The 20345-nt window shown below is 38.9% G+C and overlaps 3 long non-coding RNA genes across 3 annotated transcripts; 2 read left to right on the top strand and 1 right to left on the bottom strand.

The window, feature by feature from the left end:
* The first annotated feature begins 12010 nt into the window (after nt 1-12010).
* LOC148155071 (uncharacterized) lies at nt 12011-13284 on the top strand. Its single transcript, XR_015765711.1, has 3 exons — nt 12011-12500; nt 12609-12702; nt 12789-13284. It is a non-coding gene; the product is annotated as an uncharacterized LOC148155071 (long non-coding RNA).
* A 264-nt stretch (nt 13285-13548) lies between these two features.
* LOC106903747 (uncharacterized) lies at nt 13549-14698 on the top strand. The gene is made up of 2 exons (XR_015765602.1): nt 13549-13654; nt 13748-14698. It is a non-coding gene; the product is annotated as an uncharacterized LOC106903747 (long non-coding RNA).
* A 2353-nt stretch (nt 14699-17051) lies between these two features.
* Nucleotides 17052-18695, bottom strand: LOC148155070 (uncharacterized). The gene is made up of 3 exons (XR_015765692.1): nt 18616-18695; nt 17932-17983; nt 17052-17700 (listed from the first exon to the last, which is right to left on the bottom strand). It is a non-coding gene; the product is annotated as an uncharacterized LOC148155070 (long non-coding RNA).
* Nucleotides 18696-20345: the final 1650 nt, after the last annotated feature.

Genomic DNA, 20345 nt, shown 5'->3' with positions numbered 1-20345 from the left:
TTTTTGACCAAACGTTGTTGACTCCAGTATTTTGCCACCACTATACCAGAAAGTACTGCATTGCTTAGATGATTCCAACTTCTCAAAGTACAGCTCTGGAAGAAATGAAGAGCCCACTGCACTGAACCCCATTGAAAACCTGATGGTTATTCCACCAAATACTGATTTCTGAACTCTTCTTGAGTTAAAACATTAGTATTGTTGTTTCTAAATGAATATGAACTTGTTTTCTTTACATTATTTGAGGTCTGAAAGCTCTGCATCCATTTTATTTTGACTATTCCTCATTTTCTGCAAATAAATGCAACATTTTTGCTTGGAATTTCAGAGACATGTTGTCAGTAGTTCGTAGAATAAAAGAACAATGTTCATTTTACTCAAACATATACCTATACAAAGTAAAATCAGAGAAACTGATCATTTTAAATGGTCTCTTAATTTGTTCCAGAGCTTTAGGAAACCTTCTAAGCAACATGCCTCAGACTTTTGATCCTGGTTTGTGGGAAACAGTGCAACCGCCTCAGTTTACGATTAGCAGGAAGCATTTGCTGATGTGAAGCTGCTTTAGAGAGCTCTTGTCAGGAATTATGGGCTCATATAAACTTGGAGCTTGTTTAAGAGTTTTGATGGAGACTTTATCAAAATGTCAATTAAAAATGGGAAATTGTACTGTAAATTTTATACTCGCTTTGCCAAAAGGGACTACAACATGATTCAATGTAGAGGATCATATTTTGCAAATTCTTCAAGGAAAACTGAAAAACTTTTCCAGAAGTGGGTTTAAGTGATGCTACGATCCTGGGCTTACCTTCTCACCCCCATGTAGCTCATCAATAAGACTTCCTTCACTTGTGTCCAGTCCTTCCTATGTTCCTGGAACAGGACAGGAAGCGTAATGTTGAGAAAAGGGTTTGGGCTGAGCTCTTCACCAACACTAGGAAGTGTTGGAGATCTCCGTGGGGGTTTCAGGAGTCTGGTGACTCATGCAGGAGGATCCTGGTCCAATCTGATGGAGGTTTGTTTAGGGCTCCGAAATATTATTGGCTTTTCCACATCTCTATATTGTTCTCTGGCTGCTTGGCTGTCCAGCTCCCACAATCATTCTTCAGCTGCAGGGGACTGGGAATACTGGCTACCAGTTCTCTGAACATGATCTGGTTATAATAACCGCATGGCTTGGTGCGGATATTAATCTGAGCAAAGCCTTTATATCTTGATGTTACGCCAGAGTTATTGGAGTACTTTGGAGGAGGGAACTTTCCCGAAATCAAAACCAACTTGTCTTTATACAGTTTAATAAAAAAAGAAAATGGGGTCTTGTCAAAACATATAAATCTACTGCTTTGTTCTGCCAGTTTTCACTTCAGAGACATGAGTGTTTTCCTCCAAAACATGGTAATCCTTATAATGTTTCAATGCCAGTCATAAAGGAGCCGTCAAAAACATTATGGGACCATCAAACAAGCTTTTTATTCATATTTTTTCTCTGATTTGAGCTGTAAACACAAATAAGATGGTAATAAGAGTTGGTTGACTAAAACTAGTGTCTCAGAATATTTTAATTAGGTTTAATTGTTAGTGTTTTTAACACCATTGTGCAATAGAAGTATAAAATTAAAATCCAACTTTTGGAAAATATTTGGCATACATTTAAGATTCCCTGATTAAGCAATGTAAAGGAGTGAAACAAAAGATTTTTGAGTTAATCACATGAGAGCATTTCCTAGTTGTAAATCACACTTCAGAAAGTTATGAGAAAATTAGATCTGAGTGTTTCCTGCTGTTTTGTTGATTATGTTAATTCCCGAATAATCCATCAGCTCCCACAGTGAGAAATAAAGCTGAGCAGCTCAATTTCTCATGAAATAATTTTGTCTGTCTACCAAGAGGTCTAAAGTTTGTCAGAAGCTGTGGCGCCTCCAGGGGAACCCCAAGAAAGAGAGGGAGAAACAAAAACACAACTCTTTTTCCATGTGAAAATATCAGAGTTCCTATTTATCTTTCTTTATTACATTCTTATGAGATATTTCAGTCAACAGGCATTTCGAGCTATGGAGGAGTGTTGTCTTTGGCTGGTATGTTGTGTGCTTCAAATTCCATATTTTCAAGACAACGAAACATAAAACAGAACAAACGGATTTGGAAGAATCTCATTTGTCAACTTGAGCGATCCCCACATTTACCGGCAACTTCCAGATTTCCAGATTCTGAAATATTTGTATTTGGACACCTCACCATAATGAAACGAAGCTTCAGTGAGTCAGTCAGTTTAAACCGACCATTATTGTTTTCCCAATTTTGCTGAATTTCCCCCCAAAGTTCTGGCTTGATTGAAGGAATGTTCATCGCTGTTTACAGCAGTGAATGAAAAGCTTTTCTGTTTAGGCCTTTGCATCGCAGTGTTTCACATTTCTGCCTCATTACGTCTCAGTGTCCGGGGCATGCAAAACAAAGTTAGGAAATTGAAACTGACAGAGTTACAGATCCAAAATGAGAAGCATAAGCAGACTTCGTTAATCTGGCTGCCCAAACAAACTTAGTAGTCATCATGACAACCGTTGTTTAACCAAGAACCTGACGGATGACAACCTGAAGCAGACAACGAGGACAACAACAGATCTGCCCTGATCCCAGCAGAGCTCCTCAAAACGGTGTGGAAATGTTAAATAAATGATCTAAAACAATTTCAGTACATCTATGAAAAAGTTTCATTACATTAATTTCAAGCTGAATTTGCTTAGCATGTCCTTGATGATAATTTAGCTTGTAGCATATTTTATTGCAGCTGCAGTTAAGTGTGTGATGGATGGATTACGTGATGGCTGGGGAGAGAGCTCCCCCAACGCAGAATATTCAACTCTCATGCGGTCAGTGCGGGGTCCAAGGATGTCACACTGACCCTGTGTGCGCTTTTACAGTTTTTCTTCTTGTGTGGTTTCGGAAATTGACGGTCTAACAGGACAACGCCTTAATGTCCCACCATCCGACCGTGACATTTGCCACGCTCCTCCTGAGTTAATGCGCTAATACTGTGGGAGGTTTAAGAAAGGCGTGCTACGCAGGCTACATGACAGAGACAGGAAGGGTGTCATGATCTATGGTGGTTGAATGGTGAGGAAGGACACAGGCAGACCCAGGATGAAGTGATGAATGTTTTAATGAAAAATATCCACGGAACAGGACAACAGGGAGCAAGACGTAACACGACGGTGACACACGACGAGGATCCGACAAGAGACAAAGACAACAGGTGGGACTAAATTTAATAAATACACTGGGAGGGTAATCAAAGAAATGAGACACAGCTGGGAACAATCAACAGGAAAGCCAGAGACTCACAGGGGGACAGTCTAATAAACAGAAAAACCTCAAAATAAATACACAGAAAACAGATCACAACAAAGGGAGGTCCAGCTCCCAATACTGTCTCTCACAATCTCACTGTGAACATCACTGCCCAGAGGAATAAGCATTTTGATTTGTTAGATCAACAAAGTAAAGCTCTTGGTTGGGAGTTTTAAAAGCTTTGCAAAAGAAAAAAGGATTGTGATTTCATTACATTCATAATGGAATATGCAGATGTGCAGTCTGCTCCATATCACTGTAACACACAGACAAAGACCACAAAGTTGAGTTTAATCATGGACTCCAATGCTGAAAAAACAAAAACAACAACAACAAAAAAACATTCCTCACGTCTCATATATGATGACTTGTCACTGTGATGGATTTAGTGCAACTTGATGAAGAACACATCAACATGAATTTATTTTAGTGTTAACATAAAACTTAAAAGGGCCTTAAAACTGTCAGACAGCTCCCTAGCCTCAGCTGGGAGACGGCTGTCCCAGTGTTTGCTGTCATCAGAGATGCAGAACAGTGATAAAACACTGCTGAAGTTTACAGGGGCAGCCAACTCGGACCTTTGGTACTTTGCCAACGTGATGTAACACAGTAACCTGGTTTCCATGGCTCAGTGGAGACTGCAACATTAATGATTTGATTGGATCAAAATACTTTTCTTCATCTTTTGTAATCTTTTTGTTTTCATCCTTCCGCTTGGTCGAGGCTGACCTTCAGAAGCCCTGCATTAGCCCACCTTCTTTAATATTCAGGTTACGGTATGTCAAGGCAACAGCGTTGCTTTGGTGCTAGAACAGCGTGAGTGTTTAAAAGATTACATCATGTCGTGGTCTGTTTGCAGGAAGCTTGAGAAGGAGTCTCAAAGCATCCTCTCCAAGCCGGAGATGCCTCCTCTGCTCTGAGACCCTGTGACTTCCTCAACCTACAAAAACAGAGTGGGGCTTGTGCGCTGTCAGTGAACCAAGACCGACACAAATACACTCATCAGCCTTTCCCACCTCCCCCAGTATACACTAAATACATTCCCTGTCTTCAACACACACACACATGCACACACCCACACACACGCACACACGCACACACATGCACACACACACACACACACTGGAGACCTCTGAGCAGAGATGACACCCACGCCTCAACATGTCAGCTCGAGCTCAGGAGGACTCCTTTGTTTACTTATTTTTTGATGGAGCTTTTGGACAAGGTTCCTTTTCCTCTGGGCTGCTGGAGTCTCGTGCGGTGGCCATAAATATTCCGCAGGCTTGAAACAAGCACAGATGTTTGTACAGCCAAGCCTTGCTTTTACTGTTTTCTTTTTCCAAAATGATTCATGATTTCACAGTTTTAGTTCCTCCCACTGGGATCCCAGCACAAGAGGAGAGCGAAGCGGAGACAATTGACGACGATGTGAGGTTTTTATGAAGGAAGACATCACAGCTTTCTACGGTTCACATGCACTCATAATGGACATGAGGGTAACTAAAGCTTAGATTTTAGACAGAGGAAATAACACAAATACAACTGTGATGATTTTCTTTTGAAGGAACTAGATTCACATGCTTAAATTGATTGTGAATTTGTGTTCATTTTTATTCGAACGTATCTCAACTTGATAATGATAAGACTTGTTAGTGATTAGTATTGGGTGCAGCTGGTTGTTAGATAGCTCTTGTAGAAATGACCAACATTCAACGAGGAACTCTGCATCTTTTTGGAGTCGGTTCTAGCCAATCATAGAGTCAAAGATCATCACTTCATATTGTTGCATCTCAGCACAAATGTTCTGGATGTTCCAAAACTCTACCCGGTCCTGGAAGGACACCAAAACAGCCGCCTTTACGGGAAAAAATAAAAAAAAATCTGTTGAAATGTTCAGGAACAACCGAGGAAACATGAAGCATCATGAACTAGACAAGGAATATGATTGTCACTGTCCAGAATAAAGCCGGCGTTATACTCCAAGAACGAATCCCTTCCTCCAGAGTTGGCACCTTAAAGCTTGACTAAAATTCACAAAGCATTGAGGATTCAAACAAGGATTTATGTCCTGTCAACACGACGTAAATTTCAGTAAATTCAATTGTCAATAAAGTGTCTCTTTATATTTTATTCAACAGTTAGGAGAAACCTAATTGCTTAAAGATATTTCCCCCCTCGTAACATCTCCTTGAGAAAACATAATCCAAGTCTTTATTGTTTCCCTATGTTCAACTTAATGTAAGACTTTATTGCTGCAATATATTTGATGGACCGTTAAATGCCTGAGACAGTTATCGGCCCCTTCGGTAAAGAAATAATGAGACGAGACATCGGTAAACTCCTGCAGGTTGTTACAGAGGAACTCTGTTCGTTTTCAGATGAGAAGTTTACAAATATTGAAATCTGTCACCCAAAAATGTAAGCTGCGAAGCACCACTGCAAATAGGCAGCTAAACAAGTGGGATTTCAGCCTTGATTTCAGTGTTTCAGCTGTTTTGCACTTTTCTGGAAGCTTGCTCCGGATTTGTGGTTTTAATGATTTCCTACTTTCTTTCGATCTGTCACCTAAAATTTCCAGCAAAACAATTTGAAGTTTGAGGTAGTACTGCATCCAAAAACAACAAGCTCTGAGTCCTGTTTTATCTGCAGACTGGGAAAGAATAAAGCCGCTGACAAAGGTAGGGGAAAGGTGCCGGACACGTCTCAGCGTTTGAACTATAGTGCACTCAGTGGATTACTGTGCAGTTGAAAAGGAAATCAGACTAAGAGGGGATTTGCACACTAACACAATTCATCCTATTGGCACAGGAACACTGCTTCATTAATTAGCCAAGTTTGACCTGATGGGCATGTTTGCAAACAGCTACATTATTCAAGTTGTTTGTCTTGGGGGACATTAAAGCACAAAGCAATACTTGATAAACTCCTGGCCACGTTCTGATAGATTTTTTTTTTTTTTTTTTTTTTTTGCTGCACGTAAGCCTTTTCTTTTTCTTTTAGAAACACGGGGAAGGTGTTAGTCTTTTCACCGTTTGTCAGAAAATTGAAAACGCAGCACCAACAAAAAGCTCAGAGATCAAAATGGCAGCCTTGAGAAGAACCACAGGATCCTCATGCAGACGAGCCATTTAAATAACTCCTTACTGTGTCCCGTGTGTTAGAATCCCGTTTGTCAATTCTGGATTAAATGTGGTAAAAGTTTCTCAATTCCTCTCTATTGTTTTTGCCTTCAATCATTTTCTTTGTCTCCTTTTCTTTTGTTTTCCAGATCTGCAGCTCAGGTGTGGCACAGTAAAATGGACCTCCAGTTGTCAGGATGGGGTTAAATGTCTTGTGTTTAATTCAGGCTTAGTTTACTCAGTCATTTAGCTATTTTGGTTGGTACCCCAGTTATTTTGGTCAAAGGTAGTCTACAACTGCGGCACCACCAAACTAGCTCTCAATATGGCACATTTGGCAAGTGTGTGAGTGTGTGTGTGTGTGTGTGGGTGTGTGTGTGTGTGGCAGTAGATAGAGATTTAGACACAGCTGAACATGAAAGGAGGCTCTTAAAGTCTTTGGGTGGTCCGGTTTCTCAGCCTTCTTTCTGGAAGTGGCGACACCAAACAGTGGTCATTATTAGCAGACGAACCACCCTACCAGGCTGGGATTACCTTGCAGCCAGCTGCACATGTGAACGTCTAAACAATCCTCCCACCATGTTTTGACATGCTCTATTATAGGTTCTGCATCCCGCACCAGATCCAGAGAGAGAGAGAGAGAAAAAAATGACATCCAAATGAAATCATTCATTTGCTCGTCTGATGTCATCCAAAAATTGCCATAATTGTCGAGCTCTGGCGTCTCTGGTCTGTGACTGGAAGAGACGACAGCGCTGGGAGAGGTGTAGGCTGGAAGGATGTTCTTTGGTGGATCTATCTTAAGTCTGGCTATACAATCATGGGAACACTTTCTTTTCTCCGCTCGACCGACAGAGCACACCTTTAACATCCCGCTGGAGCTGCAAACACAGGGGGCGATTGGAAGCAGTGTGGTCGGATGCAGGAGGCTAATGCTAGGCTTTCAGAGCCAGCAGCAGCTGCAGCAGCAGCAGGGGCTTAGAGTGCAGCAGCATGTGGGAACACACAGGTGTAGTTATGTAACTAAGTAAAGCCTGAGAGGCACAAATGCAGGCGAAGTGAGACGCACTGAAAAGAACAAGTAAAAAGACGACAGGAATGGGTCTTTTACCTTCTTTTTTTTTTTTTTTAACATCGTCTACTTTTTCATTCAGTCTTAATCCAGTGCTCATATGTAATCAGGCTCTGTTTCTACAAAGTGCTTTGCAGAATAAAAACAGGCTCTTCACCCAAATGAATCCTCCTACTAAGAAAAAAACAAATGAGAAAATCAAACACACTAACCTTTAATAACACACATTTAAATGAAATGTTAAGTATTCAAAGCAAATATTAAATTCCAGGGTAAAGCGTAACAAGGTGATGTAAAACCGCTAGGGAAAGCAAATAAAATTCGGACTAAATGTAAATGATAAGGCTCAATAAAGGCACAGACGACACTGGCAAGCAATATATTGCTAAAAAATAAAGTCAACAGTGTGCAACTGGGACACAAGCAGAAATGTCAACCCTAAACATGACTGAACTCAGGAAAGGAAAGTCATGTCTTTTAAGAAAAGGGGGAAAGAAATCCAAAAGTTTGATTCTCAACATTTAAAATCAATCATCAGCAAACTCTGCATGCAAAATCCAGTCTGCTTTTGCTGCCCCTGTTTAAGGACTCAGCAGCAACGGAGAGTTCAGCATGAACTTTTATGATTTTTGCGGCGTGCTTATGTGCAATAATCTGTCTGTGAAACCTGTTTGCACGTCTAACAGCTAGGTTTCTTGCTAATTCAAGATGAATACTGCTCTCTTTGTCTGAGGTAAGCCAGCCTGTTTTCTAGCCAGCTCCTTCAGCCAGCTCTCTTACATGGATACTTACCTCCTCCTGGCCTCTGCTCCAGCCACTACTTCCTCCCCATTTAGCCTGTGGTAAATACAGTTTCACTTTACCTGTTGACTGGTGTCTTATTTTTGGTTCTGTTAAGACTTATCCCAACAACAGCGTCACTGTAACCAGTGTTAATGGGCTGAAACAAGTGGAGATGTTTGTTTTTAAATCTTTGTTTTAAAACTTTTTGTTTTTGTGTTGGCACAGAGAGAGTTATGCATTCTTTAATGTTAATTAATGTTAGAAGATGTGGACTTTACAAATTTGGAGACTAATCTCAACAAATAATAATAATAATAATAATTTCAGCATCTTCAAACCTCGGTTAGCATGTTCAATGCTGAAGTTCGTTTCAGTACAAATAGAAAAAAACGGAATAAATGTGACGAAGAGTGAAAGCCTCTGCGAAAAGAACATGGCAGCAGTTCAGATGTGTGCCAACCCGAGTCACAAGACATCTGGAACAATGCGTTTTGTACCGATGTGACTAAGTAAGTCACAATGTTTGGAGGCAGCCAAACACAGTACGTCAACACAGACGCATCACTCAGCCGCTAAGCACGGTGGTGGAGGGGTTATGATATGGACTCGTTTGACCTGTGCGGCTTGGAGTCCTTAAGTTGAACACGACCCTCTCCATGGATCAAATGTGAGAGCATCTAAACTGGGTCAAGCAAGGCAGAAAATGACTACTTCAAGTTACTTTTTCCAAAACGCGGATCTACAAGCTATTGATTAATGGGCTGCGCAAATATTTTCATTGGAATTTGACAGGCTTTGAAACTTTCTTTCCCCAAACCAGCAGCTAACTGCCAGTTGAAGAAAAAAAAGACATAAAAATAGTTGGATTGTGTCTGAGCTGAACAATGGCTGCCAGATCTCTGCATGACTCATCCGCACTGCCTGAATCAGTCTGGAAAATGGTTAAATCACAATATTGCGGTTTCTTTACGGCTATGTTTTTGTACTCTGGAGTCTGGACATTCACACAAAGCTAAACTGTTTGTAGCGATGCAAATAATTTTGAACCTTTATCGCGTTAGAGCTTTTGTTCTTATTAAAGTGGTAATGCAGTCATTTAGTTTTTTTTTTTATTGAGTTGCTCACATAGGCAGTGAGGACAACTACAATGGTGTCATGAGATGTTTGCATTTAAAATAAGGTTCTCCCCTTGTGCCTGTTCTCTATCTCGCTCAGTGGAGCACCAAAGGAGGTTTGACTGTAAACATGCCGACTCTATGAAAAACATTAAGGATGACTGAAGCTTGAAATAAAAATGAAAAAAATGACGCAAAGTCAAGGATTGGTAAAAATGTCTGATTATTTAAAATTTGCAGAGCAATGAAGATTTTAATCATTTTATGAGCTTCTGCCCAGTGGATGCTGCAAACAAAACCACCGTTTGCATAAAATAATCTGAAAAGTTATTAATGTAGCTGCAAGAGCTGCTTGCACATCTACTTAGGGAAGGATTGTTGTGGAGCAAGTCACAAATCAAACCACTGCTTACCTACGGGATTACATGCTGCAAGTGGACTTGCAGCGGCGAATAATCCCTTTTGTTATCCAAAAGACAGACATAAACAAGAAATGGGCAGCAACAGTTCAGCTGTTTTGTGCTCTAAGCTGCACCTGGCTGGCACCTTTGTAGCTCTGTCATCTACAAGCTCACCACATTACGCGTCTCCATCGGTTGAAGTACTTGGAGGAGGCACACTTCCTATCTGTAGCCACAGGCACACAAAACCAGGAAATGCTTTTCCAAAGGAGTGTAAAGTGTAAGCTTCTTTGCTTAGCTTATATGACACGTGCAACGTTGATTTTAATGATGATGAAAGTGATTCCGGTTCATATGCAACTCAACATTGAACGCAAAAGTTTAAAGTACGAGTATTACAGAACGAGTTCCAAGCCCAACCTGACAAATCCTGAGACGAAATATTTCGGTAACACTTTATTTGAAGGGGGTTGAATAAGACTGTCATGACACTTTCATAAACATGACATAACATGTCATGAACATGAATAAGCCTTCATGAATATTTATGACTGTTGTCATAAAGCGTCATTCGGTAAATTATGACACTTTTAATACAAAGTTGACATTATTCAAAATCTCTTTGTTATGACAACTTGACATTGACCAAGAAATCATTACTGTTTAAACTTTACCTTTAATAACATAAAGTTACCTAATTTTTAAAGTGCAATCAGTAATACTTTTATAACAAATTTACATCAGTGTGTTATGTCATGTTTATGACAGGTGTCATGTCAGTCTTATTCAACCCCCTTCAAATAAAGTGTTTCCAACAATGACCGTCAGTTTCCAACACATTCTCACTCCCAACTCGTCACATATTGACGCTTGGGCAGGTACCCTCGGCGTCACATATTGACGCCAAGGGTACCCCCTTGGCGTCAATATGTGACGCGAAGGGTTCTCTCATTGAATGCTGTACCGTTCCCTAAGCGTCCGATACTGACGACTTAGGAACGAATAAGATGACGTGTCTATTCTATTTTTTTTAAAACCTTTATTTACAATTTATGTGCTAGTTTGAACAGGATATTAAGAATATTTACTACAAATTCGGTATTTAAAAATAACTCCGTAAAATATAAAACCGGAGGATTTTTGTTGTGCTTGTTGTTAGCTTGATTTAAAAGCCTTAAAAAAAAATAAAAATAAAAAAATAAAAAAAACTATTTTTGAGTATGATATCAATGATTTACACCAAATAAATTTAAGAAAAATTAAGATGTGTTTTCGTTTGTGATTGCATGCAAACTGTTCTGTAAACCTTTTAATATGTTCGATTGAAATAAAAATAAGGACGGATCCCACAAAAACCCAAGAAGAAGAATAAGCTGACGTCATCATATGCGACACTTACACTCCGGTGAGTAGAAATCTGCATCTGTCAAAATGTTTTTGTACTCTAAAACCAAAAATAACTCCAAAGTGTTACGTTATTAAATTACTGATGGTTTTTTTAGGACTTAATGGCAGTAGGACTGTGATGCGAATGGTTGAAGACACGTTTGTAACATTTTTTTTGCCGGAAAATATACGGTGGACGCTAGCTAAATTAGCCTCTTGGAGGCTAATTGTTCCTGTACACTGTACCTGTGCTTAATACGTTTAATTAGCCGTGATAAAGTCACATAATAATGTTTATAGTCATGCTTGTTGTTGCCACTTTGTAATATTGGAGGGTTGCTCAAAACATCAGTGCCCCTAGGCTGTGATGATCTTTAAAGTTCTGAACCCTGTCTGAATACACTGATTGCAGCTATAGGTCATTTACTTGAATTAAAAATGAACTTGCGTCAGTACAGGCACATTTCTTTTCTCCTGTCTGTTATTTATTGCTGTTGCAAGCCAGATGAAGAGAAGTAAAGAGCTGAGAACCTGATCTTTGAACAGACAGAGACCATAGCTGAGGAGCATCCAATGATGATACCAGAGAACCAGGAAGAGACTGTGATAGTGCTTGATTTGGTTCCTGTTTCTCATCCTGTTGTCCCATCCTCTCAGTCTTTTCAGAAGAAGAAAAGACCCAGAAGCATCTCTCCAACTGCCTCCTCCCACTCCCTCATCTCTCCGTCCCCCCTCCCTCATCTCTCAGTCCCCCCCCTCACCCTGCCCGTAGATCTTAAATAACTGTCAACTTTGGCTGTGTGAGTACTTTAACGTACATATCCCAGAAGGGCCGTCTGACTCTATTCTTGAGTGGTTATGCTATTCAACATTTTGGTGTAACTGGTTAAACACACTTGAATCAAATGGCTGAGGTGCCACCTCATTCATTCTGCATTCAGATCATATGAAGTCCTGGTAACATCAACATTAATTGAGTGAGATGTTTTGTGCCAGAGACACACCTAGAACTTGAAAGACACCTAACCTATTCTTGATGCCTGGTATTTGGACACCTATGTCCTATTTTATGTTTTCTTTTTTTATCTCTCATTTTAAATCATAGTTAAGATCTTGGCTGAGAGCTTCCTGAAATGATTTTTGAGCGGGAAGCCATAATATATGAGTTGGATAAGATGTTAAGGAAGGATCCCTTCAAGTGTCAAGCTTGTACCCCAGATGTGCTTTCAGTTTCAGTGGATGGAAATTGCAAGTATTACCATTTAAAGAATGCAGCAAGGTATTGTAAAATGTGTGAAATATAACAATTCTTTGTATATGTTAGTGATGTTCACTACCTTTGGACTGTAACACCTCATGAAGTGTATTTTATTGCTTTGTTTTTCAGATTGGAGGAACAGGCTATATTTCAGGACCTTTTCATTGCCAAGGATGAAAACATAGGAACATTTGTGGACTGTATACACTAATCAACCAAAAATGTAAGACTGCAGATTGTAAATGTATAATAACAGTAACCTTTTAGCCTGTAATAACAGCTTGCCTGACTGAATTGTATGCATTCTAGATTTTGTGGTGGGCAGCCAGGGAGATCTCTCACAGATCCAGCAGCAAACTGGATGAGGAGGCTTGGAGCTAGCGGTGTGTAGACATGGAGTGCTGCTTAGTGCTCTTCGAGATAGTATGAGATATTTGCATAAGCTTTGTTCTTTCATCAAAGGCTGGCCAACAGACAATGACTTTTTTCCATGGATGTAACATGCAAGTACTGGCCATATCTTGAAAACTAACAAAAAGCTGTCCTGAGCTCCAACACCTGCTTAAAATGAAGCCATTTCTCTCAATTTTCCATGGCAAAGCCCATGAATGTAAGGTAAGGAACACTGACCAGGCATTGTATAACCTTGCTGGTACATACTGCATAAACATCTTTGACACAGTTGATGTTGTTTGTGTATGTTTGTGCAGATACAGATGGACAAAGCTTGTGCCAAGGCTCATCGTTAGATCAGAAAGGAGAAAACATCTTAGCTTTAGAAGATGTTGGTCACTTGAAGACTGATACAGACACATAAGTTCTGTCTTTGGAAGAGATCCTGTCTGGTGACACAACATTGCCATGGCAGCAATCACACAGTGGTAAGTAAACATCCACTAATATGTTTTATACTGTCATCATACCTGACAGATAATATGACTAGATACTCCAGGTGTTGACCTCAACTTACAAATTTAAACTTTTAATGAGTTGATTTGTCCTTTTCATAAATGCATTTCAGACTCTCAGTCTTCACACAAGAACAAGGGCAATCGTGTTCTTGATGGTAAAGAGACTGGAAGAGGAAAAGAGGATCTTTGTTGATGGACCATCGTTGGAAATCTCTGTCATCCTATGAAGACACTCTAAAGGAGTTTCCCACCTGTTATCGGGAGGTAAATTTAAAAGTATGTTTTTAAGTAACGCATAATCATACCGAAAGTAAAAGCATCTAAATTTTGGATTTTTATTTATGTTCAACTTTAAAGGTTTGTCCTGTGACCTAACTGACGAAGGTCCAAGAGGTCTCCAGAGCATCATCCTCAGAGAGCTGCAGCACCAACAGATGAAGCTGCAGGCAACAGAGTATTATCTACAGCTGGGGAGCCCAAAGTGGGTCCTGGAGGCCCGGCATCCTGCATATTTTAGTTCTCTCCCTGGTTTAACACACCTGCATCAAATGATGGCTCGTTAGATGGCCTAAGAAGAACATTGACAAGCTGAAAAGGTTTCTACCACCAGGGAGAGAATAAGACATGCAGGATGCCGGGCCACTAGGACCCACTTTGGACACCCCGATCTACAGACTTTGTCAGGAGCAGAGAGCGTTACCTTTGACGACGACTGCAGTAGTGACTGATAATAGTCATATATATATAGTTTGCTCATAAGTCACAAAGAGACACCTTACAATTTGTTCTTGTGCTTTCATGTTTCCAAATGGGCAGTGTTTTATCTTGTTGATTCTTTTTTTAAAATAGTTAATTTGTTTGTGCCTTTGTATTTTCTAAAAGGGCTTATTAGAGCTGTAATTACTTCCACAGTGTGTTTCTTTTTCACTTATGTTTCTGCACATCTAGTGTATTTTCTAGGTAATAAGAGAAATTGTAGTTAATTTAATAGTTTTACTATTTTTACTTCAAGTGGAATAATAACACTTGTGCTTATGTTGAGCAGTTAAATGGCTACAATGCTACGTTAAGCAGTCCCAGTGATTCTGCACTATCTAACATAACCAAGACATCTTTTTGGATCTTCTACTTTTCTTTTCTTTTTTTATTAATATGTGCAGCTCTGACTTATTTCTTAATCCAAAGAATACACAAAGTGTGTACTGGTGGAACAGTTTCTTATCCATGGTCAATTGAATGCGGTTCAGTTTGTCTGTCAATGTCTTTATTAAAAAGAAATAAGTTAAATAAAATTTCAGTACTTGTCAACTGCCAACTCTCCTGACCTGAACCCCAGAGAGAATCTGTGGGATATTGTGAAGAGAAAGTTGAGAGACGCAAGACCCAAAACTCTGGATGAGCTTAAAGCCGCTATCGGAGCATCCTGGGCTCCATGACACCTCAGCAGTCCCACAGGTTGATTGCCTCCATGCCACACCGCATTGAAGGCTGCAAAAGGATTCCTGACCAAGTATTGAGTGCATAACTGAACACGATTATTTGAAGGTTGACTTTTTTGGTATTAAAACACATTTCTTTTATTGGTTGGATGAAATATGCAAATTTTTTGAGACAGGGATTTTCATGAGCTGTATGCCAAAATCATCAGTATTAAAACAATAAAAGACCTGAAATATTTCAGTTGGTGTGCAATGAATCTAAAATATATGACAGTTTAATTTTTATCATTACATTATGGAAAATTATGAACTTTATCACAATATGCAAATTTTTTGAGAAGGACCTGTAGACCTAGTGTTATTTATGCGTGTCTAGGTTCAACAGTTGACAGGTGAAAAAGGAAGCCGACTAAGGTTTGGTAGAACTTGCTGTCGGTGTCATTTAGTTGAAATGCTTCAGATTTGGACCTAACTTCTTTTTTAAAACAGAGCGTCCCAACTTAGTGAAATAATCTTAACATTAACTTGGTATTTGGATGCATTTACAAACCAAAAGGGGTAGACCTCTATTTCAACTACAATAATTAGATGGACACAATTTAACTTACATTCTCTTTATGCCTTTTCTCTGCAAGCTTATGAAATGATGAAATGAACCACAGAGGCCTGAGGCCTCAGGCAGATCATTCTTTTTCCACTAGAACAGATTTAGAGTCGGGCTACAGAGCTCAATTCTAGAGAAAATGCATCTTTGAACCATTACTTTCATAAAGCATTGGAAGATTAAGCCATCTCTACCACTCAATTTGAGATTAGTGATGGAGTTAGGGTTAACCCTAACCCCAATCTAACCTTAGATTGTTTTTATACAGTTTAACATAGTGTTTCTCTAGGAGAAAAGCACTATGTCAATCAAACATAATTTAGATTACTATACTAATGTAGTTTAAATTACAGTAGAGTCAAACTGATTCAATATTAATTTACTAAACTGTAATGTTTCTGGGTTTCAATCTGGGTTTCCTTTCATACACAAAATAAGCTGCAAACTTTAACTTAAATAATTAACCTTAGACAGGTAAAAATGCTATTCAAAATACTTCTCCATAAAACATTTTTATGTGTAAATACTGATCACGCTGAATAAAACACATAACAAATAGCTTCACACAATTCTACAAGTGTGTAGGAAACGAATCTGTTACACAGTTTAACCTTGCGTCATGCCTTACAGACAACACACAGGGCAAACTTGACCAGCCTACAATGACGACCAGCTTGTCAGGCAAAAAGTCTTTATAAATCCCATCATGACTCTTTCTGTATTAAACGAAGTTTCACTACATTTTGAAGTAACATTTCTGAGTGTATCGTTGACCTTGATCTTATTTGGCTACAGACAAATACGGTTGTCATCTTATTGAAAACCTTATTACCCCCCACCTCCCACAACGTGCTGATAGTGTTCCTTTCTTCTCTTAATCAGTCTGCCGTACGATGGCTGCGTTCCATTTCAGATTCCCGCCGATCAGCCGTACAAGAATTTCTAGAACCAACTATGCGGAGCTGGGATGCTTATAAAAAGTCTATCTATCTATCTGTCACAAATGCCATACACAATTTTAAACACACAAAATATACATTTGCATTTATATATCTATATAGATATATCTATACATAGATATATCTATATATAGATATACCTGTCCTGATATATATCTAGATATATCTATATATAGATATATCTATATAAATAGATATATCTATATATAGATATACCTGTCCTGATATATATCTACAGATATATCTATATATAGATATATCTATATAAATAGATATATCTATATATAGATATACCTGTCCTGATATATATCTACAGATATATCTATATATAGATATATCTATATAAATAGATATATCTATATATAGATATACCTGTCCTGATATATATCTACAGATATATCTATATATAGATATATCTATATAAATAGGTATATCTATATATAGATATACCTGTCCTGATATATATCTACAGATATATATATATAAATGCAAATGTATATTTTGTGTGTTCTTCAAAATTGTGTATGGCATTTGTGACATAGGTTTATTAAAATGTATTGTTCTAATACAGTCAGTTGATCTGGACATTGCAATGTATTTTTATCATGCTCTTCATCAATAACTTCACTTAAAGTTGCTGTGTTTAAAAATCAGTACTGCATTTGAAAGCAATTTTATTATAACATTTTACAAATACAGTCTTGATTCACAAAATCCATGACACAAAAAAGATATTAAAATAATAGCTTTTTGAGTTAGAAAAACACTTCCAATTAGTTATATTGACATCAAGTTGTGCTTATTTTGTTATGTATTTTTATAGACTTTAATTTGTACATCCACATCAACATTAAAAACACTCAAAAAGAAATGTGTAAAATACCATATTTAAAGTTCTTAAGACTTTAGTCATATTTACTGAACAAAATCTACAAACAATTCTGTTCTAAATTTCAAGACTTAATACAGGCACAATACCTGCCTGATGCAGTGACTCAATCAGCCTCACTTAGACTTTAACAGAACTTGACAAAAATGTGTCAGTAAACAGCCCAACATAAGCTTACATATATTACAACCATAACATTCATTTCAGTGAATGGCCGAAAACAATATTACACAGAGAACTTCGTAAAATGGTCAAACTGCAGTAAAAACAAAGAAAATAAATTAATACTTTGTAATACAAAAAAGAAAAAGTAACATCATGGAAGGACTTGTTCGCTGTCTGAAGGAAGTGGCACTTGGTGGACAGCAACATGAGAGGATTTACTTGCAGGTTCCCAGGTATCATCCCAGATTTTTCCGCTAGAAAAGAACAACAACAAAATAAGGATGTGGATTTTTTGTGCTATAAGGTTCACAAATCTCTCTTTCTAAGATGTATACCTGACTTTAAAAGACCACTGCCTCCCTTATCACCCCTCCCCCCATCTACTCATCTCCACACGTGGCAATGTCTCTCAGTGTATCTTGGCATGTTTGACTGGGGTGGGGATGTACTGTCACAGGGTGGATTAGTTAAACTTTTAGACTTACCGCATTAGTTCTACGCCCAGGGATTGATTTTGGGTACTACATTACCACCAACCTAAATAACAAGAAAAGGAAAAAAACAATTTTAAAAACAAAAGAAGAAATGAAGTCAAAGCGTGTACACTTGAAAACTGAAAACTAGTGTGGTGACTGTCATATTTTATAATCCTTCTAAACTTTACTCTTCTTTACATGGATTTACACATTTTCTCAAATTAGTTTAACATTAACTTTAACCACTTTACACTGGCCACATAAATGGAAACTAAGCCCAAAACAAGTTGTCTTTGCTTATAAACAGTCTATATAGTTTTTCTGTTTCTGTGAGAATTTTGACATTTTAGGGCTGGACTCCTTAAGTCGCGAGTTCAGTTTTCTTCTGGGTTCGATTCTCGGCCCGAGGTCTTTCTGCATGGAGTTTGCATGTTCTCCCTCTGCATGGTGGGTTCTTTCCGGGTTCTCCGGCTTCCTCCCACAGTCCAGAAACATGACTGTCAGGTTAATTGGTTTCTCTAAATTCTCCCTAGGTGTGAGTGTGTGTGTGTGCATGGTTGTGTGTTCTGTCTGTTTCTGTGTTGCCCTGCGACAGACTGGCAACCTGTCCTGGGTGTACCCTAGCAACACTCCCGACCACAATAGGGACAAGGGTGTAAGAAAATGGATGAATGTAAAGAAAACAAAACTTACGCCACCCTGACTTAAGGAGACGGCATGGTCAGCAGGTGACATGAATGCAGATGTGGCTGATCTACAGGCGGGGGTGGGGGAAGGAGAGATGAGGGAGTGGGAGGAGGCAGTTGGAGAGATGCTTCTGGGTCTTTTCTTCTTCTGAAAAGACTGAGAGGATGGGACAACAGGATGAGAAACAGGAACCAAATCAAGCACTATCACAGTCTCTTCCTGGTTCTCTGGTATCATCATTGGATGCTCCTCAGCTATGGTCTCTGTCTGTTCAAAGATCAGGTTCTCAGCTCTTTACTTCTCTTCATCTGGCTTGCAACAGCAATAAATAACAGACAGGAGAAAAGAAATGTGCCTGTACTGACGCAAGTTCATTTTTAATTCAAGTAAATGACCTAGCTGCAATCAGTGTATTCAGACAGGGTTCAGAACTTTAAAGATCATCACAGCCTAGGGGCACTGATGTTTTGAGCAACCCTCCAATATTACAAAGTGGCAACAACAAGCATGACTATAAACATTATTATGTGACTTTATCACGGCTAATTAAACGTATTAAGCACAGGTACAGTGTACAGGAACAATTAGCCTCCAAGAGGCTAATTTAGCTAGCGTCCACCGTATATTTTCCGGCAAAAAAAATGTTACAAACGTGTCTTCAACCATTCGCATCACAGTCCTACTGCCATTAAGTCCTAAAAAAACCATCAGTAATTTAATAACGTAACACTTTGGAGTTATTTTTGGTTTTAAAGTACAAAAACATTTTGACAGATGCAGATTTCTACTCACCGGAGTGTAAGTGTCGCATATGATGACGTCAGCTTATTCTTCTTCTTGGGTTTTTGTGGGATCCGTCCTTATTTTTATTTCAATCGAACATATTAAAAGGTTTACAGAACAGTTTGCATGCAATCACAAACGAAAACACATCTTAATTTTTCTTAAATTTATTTGGTGTAAATCATTGATATACTCAAAAATAGTTTTTTTATTTTTTTATTTTTATTTTTTTTAAGGCTTTTAAATCAAGCTAACAACAAGCACAACAAAACTCCTCCGGTTTTATATTTTACGGAGTTATTTTTAAATACCGAATTTGTAGTAAATATTCTTAATATCCTGTTCAAACTAGCACATAAATTGTAAATAAAGGTTTTAAAAAAAATAGAATAGACACGTCATCTTATTCGTTCCTAAGTCGTCAGTATCGGACGCTTAGGGAACGGTACAGCATTCAATGAGAGAACCCTTCGCGTCACATATTGACGCCAAGGGGGTACCCTTGGCGTCAATATGTGACGCCGAGGGTACCTGCCCAAGCGTCAATATGTGACGAGTTGGGAGTGAGAATGTGTTGCAGTTTCAAGTGGAAATATAACCAACAAATGATAAAACGGCTAAGCCTGTTTTTTTCTTTTGTTTTTTTTTTAATAACTACAAGCTCGGACAGTCTGTAATCTGGGGCCAGGTCAGAGGTCACGGCAGGAGCACAGCTTCTGATGCATGTAGGTTTGGTACATGAAGCTATAGGATGTCACAGGTTGATCTTGATCGCTGGTTCTTCCTCTTAACCTGCTTCCCCTCTTACCTCACAGCGATCCGCCCCACTTCCCGAGCTGGCCGGCACCGAGTCTGCCTCCCAGACGGGGGGAGGAAGAGGCAGAGGGGGCAGAGGGGGGTGGATGGCGCTCAGCCTGTTGTGTAAGAGCAGTGTAAAGAGATAATACGCTTTG

The sequence above is a fragment of the Poecilia mexicana genome, unplaced genomic scaffold, assembly GCF_051168715.1.
Source record: "Poecilia mexicana isolate PSO_F unplaced genomic scaffold, ASM5116871v1 scaffold_16, whole genome shotgun sequence".
Classification (NCBI taxonomy): Eukaryota; Metazoa; Chordata; class Actinopteri; order Cyprinodontiformes; family Poeciliidae; genus Poecilia; species Poecilia mexicana.
The sequence above is the reverse complement of the archived record's forward strand: the minus strand, read 5'-3'. Positions and strand labels throughout refer to the sequence as shown.